Raw genomic sequence first — 5,000 nt, 5'->3', positions numbered from 1 at the left:
TGGCCTTCCCGGCCCAAGGCTCGCCTTATTTCGGCCTGCACTTTCGGAAAAGGGTGCATTCCTTTTGGTTAATGATTTCACCAGCCCGGGTCTTAGCCTCTGCCCCGACGGCTAAGTCTTTTGGTTAATGATTTCCTGCGGCTGGGACTACCCTTTCCCCCGCCCTGCAGGCACCCGGGTCGGGAGGCCGTCGGGGGCACTTTCCGGGGCAAATCCGGACCCTTACGCAAGGGAGAGTGCGCCCCCCGCCTCGGCCGGGGGTCAGGCTGCCGCCTATTAAGCCCGACAGAAAACCCGAAAAATGGACGAAAATGGGAAAAAATCCCCATCCGAAAAAGGCTTAAAAGTCGGTTGGGCGGCAGCTAGGGTCGGTCTCTGCAGACCTGGAGGCTCGGGTGGACTCTTGGAATAAACGTCCAAGTCCCGACTTGCCACCTCCTACTACTGTGCAGATACCCCGCCAACCCCCAGCCACCCGAATGACAAGCGTCCGATCAGCGGGACGAATTTGACAACTCTGGCCGGACCTCTGGAACTCCATCCCGGGTAACCGGGGCAAATTTTTCCGCTTGATCGCCCTTCCACTGGTTAACCATTTGCCCTTTCGGACTTAGTCTCTGGACATTATTCGACGGATTTTCTGGTTAACCATTTGCCCTTTCGGACTTAGTCTCTGGGCATTATTTTCGACTTTTTGGTTAATGATTTCATACTTTTTACTTACTTTTGCCCTTTTTGGTTAATGATTACTCTGCTTACTGGTTAACCATTTGCCCTTTCGGACTTAGTCTCTGGACATTATTTTCGAGTTTTTGGTTAATGATTTCACACTTTTAACATATTTTTGCGCTTTTTGGTTAATGATTACTCTGCTTACTGGTTAACCATTTGCCCTTTCGGACTTAGTCTCTGGACATTATTTTCGACTTTTTGGTTAATGATTTCACACTTTTTACTTACTTTTGCGATTTTTGGTTAATGATTTCACACTTTTAACATATTTTTGCGCTTTTTGGTTAATGATTACTCTGCTTACTGGTTAACCATTTGCCCTTTCGGACTTAGTCTCTGGAGATTATTTTCGACTTTTTGGTTAATGATTTCACACTTTTAACTTAATTTTGTGCTTTTTGGTTAATGATTTCACACTTTTTACTTACTTTTGCGATTTTTGGTTAATGATTACTCTGCTTACTGGTTAACCATTTGCCCTTTCGGACTTAGTCTCTGGACATTATTTTCGAGTTTTTGGTTAATGATTTCACACTTTTAACATATTTTTGCGCTTTTTGGTTAATGATTACTCTGCTTACTGGTTAACCATTTGCCCTTTCGGACTTAGTCTCTGGAGATTATTTTCGAGTTTTTGGTTAATGATTTCACACTTTTTACTTACTTTTGCGCTTTTTGGTTACTGATTTCACACTTTTTACATATTTTTGCGCTTTTTGGTTAATGATTACTCTGCTTACTGGTTAATTATTTGCCCTTTCGGACTTAGTCTCTGCACATTATTTTCGAGTTTTTGGTTAATGATTTCACACTTTTAACATATTTTTGCGCTTTTTGGTTAATGATTACTCTGCTTACTGGTTAACCATTTGCCCTTTCGGACTTAGTCTCTGGAGATTATTTTCGAGTTTTTGGTTAATGATTTCACACTTTTTACTTACTTTTGCGCTTTTTGGTTACTGATTTCACACTTTTTACATATTTTTGCGCTTTTTGGTTAATGATTACTCTGCTTACTGGTTAATTATTTGCCCTTTCGGACTTAGTCTCTGCACATTATTTTCGAGTTTTTGGTTAATGATTTCACACTTTTAACATATTTTTGCGCTTTTTGGTTAATGATTACTCTGCTTACTGGTTAACCATTTGCCCTTTCGGACTTAGTCTCTGGAGATTATTTTCGACTTTTTGGTTAATGATTTCACACTTTTAACTTAATTTTGTGCTTTTTGGTTAATGATTTCACACTTTTTACTTACTTTTGCGATTTTTGGTTAATGATTACTCTGCTTACTGGTTAACCATTTGCCCTTTCGAACTTAGTCTCTGGACATTATTTTCGAGTTTTTGGTTAATGATTTCACACTTTTAACATATTTTTGCGCTTTTTGGTTAATGATTACTCTGCTTACTGGTTAATTATTTGCCCTTTCGGACTTAGTCTCTGCACATTATTTTCGAGTTTTTGGTTAATGATTTCACACTTTTAACATATTTTTGCGCTTTTTGGTTACTGATTTCATACTTTTTACTTACTTTTGCGCCTTTTGGTTAATGATTACTCTGCTTACTGGTTAACCATTTGCCCTTTCGGACTTAGTCTCTGGAGATTATTTTCGAGTTTTTGGTTAATGATTTCACACTTTTTACTTACTTTTGCGATTTTTGGTTAATGATTACTCTGCTTACTGGTTAACCATTTGCCCTTTCGGACTTAGTCTCTGGACATTATTTTCGGGTTTTTGGTTAATGATTTCACACTTTTTACTTACTTTTGCGATTTTTGGTTAATGATTACTCTGCTTACTGGTTAACCATTTGCCCTTTCGGACTTAGTCTCTGGACATTGTTTTCGACATTTTGGTTAATGATTTCACACTTTTAACTTAATTTTGTGCTTTTTGGTTAATGATTTCATACTTTTTACTTACTTTTGCGATTTTTGGTTAATGATTTCATACTTTTTACTTACTTTTGCGATTTTTGGTTAATGATTTCATACTTTTTACTTACTTTTGCCCTTTTTGGTTAATGATTTCATACTTTTTACTTACTTTTGCGATTTTTGGTTAATGATTACTCTGCTTACTGGTTAACCATTTGCCCTTTCGGACTTGGTCTCTGGACATTATTTTCGACTTTTTGGTTAATGATTTCACACTTTTAACTTAATTTTGTGCTTTTTGGTTAATGATTTCATACTTTTTACTTACTTTTGCCCTTTTTGGTTAATGATTACTCTGCTTACTGGTTAACCATTTGCCCTTTCGGACTTAGTCTCTGCACATTATTTTCGAGTTTTTGGTTAATGATTTCACACTTTTAACATATTTTTGCGATTTTTGGTTAATGATTACTCTGCTTACTGGTTAACCATTTGCCCTTTCGGACTTAGTCTCTGGAGATTATTTTCGACTTTTTGGTTAATGATTTCACACTTTTAACATATTTTTGCGCTTTTTGGTTACTGATTTCATACTTTTTACTTACTTTTGCGCCTTTTGGTTAATGATTACTCTGCTTACTGGTTAACCATTTGCCCTTTCGGACTTAGTCTCTGGAGATTATTTTCGAGTTTTTGGTTAATGATTTCACACTTTTTACTTACTTTTGCGATTTTTGGTTAATGATTACTCTGCTTACTGGTTAACCATTTGCCCTTTTGGACTTAGTCTCTGGAGATTATTTTCGACTTTTTGGTTAATGATTTCACACTTTTTACTTACTTTTGCGATTTTTGGTTAATGATTTCACACTTTTTACTTACTTTTGCGATTTTTGGTTAATGATTACTCTGCTTACTGGTTAACCATTTGCCCTTTCGGACTTAGTCTCTGGAGATTATTTTCGAGTTTTTGGTTAATGATTTCACACTTTTTACTTACTTTTGCGATTTTTGGTTAATGATTTCACACTTTTTACTTACTTTTGCGATTTTTGGTTAATGATTACTCTGCTTACTGGTTAACCATTTGCCCTTTCGGACTTGGTCTCTGGACATTATTTTCGAGTTTTTGGTTAATGATTTCACACTTTTTACTTACTTTTGCGATTTTTGGTTAATGATTACTCTGCTTACTGGTTAACCATTTGCCCTTTCGGACTTAGTCTCTGGAGATTATTTTCGAGTTTTTGGTTAATGATTTCACACTTTTTACTTACTTTTGCGATTTTTGGTTAATGATTACTCTGCTTACTGGTTAACCATTTGCCCTTTCGGACTTAGTCTCTGCACATTATTTTCGAGTTTTTGGTTAATGATTTCACACTTTTAACATATTTTTGCGCTTTTTGGTTAATGATTACTCTGCTTACTGGTTAACCATTTGCCCTTTTGGACTTAGTCTCTGGACATTATTTTCGAGTTTTTGGTTAATGATTTCACACTTTTTACTTACTTTTGCGATTTTTGGTTAATGATTTCACACTTTTTACTTACTTTTGCGATTTTTGGTTAATGATTACTCTGCTTACTGGTTAACCATTTGCCCTTTCGGACTTAGTCTCTGGAGATTATTTTCGAGTTTTTGGTTAATGATTTCACACTTTTTACTTACTTTTGCGATTTTTGGTTAATGATTTCACACTTTTTACTTACTTTTGCGATTTTTGGTTAATGATGACTCTGCTTACTGGTTAACCATTTGCCCTTTCGGACTTAGTCTCTGCACATTATTTTCGAGTTTTTGGTTAATGATTTCACACTTTTTACTTACTTTTGCGATTTTTGGTTAATGATTTCATACTTTTTACTTACTTTTGCGATTTTTGGTTAATGATTACTCTGCTTACTGGTTAACCATTTGCCCTTTCGGACTTGGTCTCTGGACATTATTTTCGAGTTTTTGGTTAATGATTTCACACTTTTAACATAATTTTGCGCTTTTTGGTTAATGATTACTCTGCTTGCTTGTTACTGATTTCCCCTTTCGGACTTGATCTCTGGCCGTTCTTTTCGACCTTTTTGGATAAGGTTTCCACACTCTGAAATTATTTTGGGCTCACTGATTAGGCGAGATCAAGGGGGCATGCCTGGGCACTTTGGGCTCAGTTTGGGAAGGCGGCGTCCGTGTGCTCCTCCGCCCTTCCCGCACTTGCGGCTAGGTTTGCCAAACTGCGCTGACCCGCAGCCCTGCCTTTTTGCCCACGGCACGGAACGACTCAAGTCTGGCTCCGTTCCAGGCCGTTGCCTCCGGCTGCCCGCCGTCCGGCCGGCCTGGGACGTACCCCGGCTGACGGCGCCGGAGGCCCTCTAGCAGCCACCGGTG

Source organism: Heterodontus francisci, unplaced genomic scaffold (genome assembly GCF_036365525.1).
Source record: "Heterodontus francisci isolate sHetFra1 unplaced genomic scaffold, sHetFra1.hap1 HAP1_SCAFFOLD_542, whole genome shotgun sequence".
NCBI lineage: Eukaryota > Metazoa > Chordata > Chondrichthyes > Heterodontiformes > Heterodontidae > Heterodontus > Heterodontus francisci.
The sequence above is the reverse complement of the archived record's forward strand: the minus strand, read 5'-3'. Positions refer to the sequence as shown.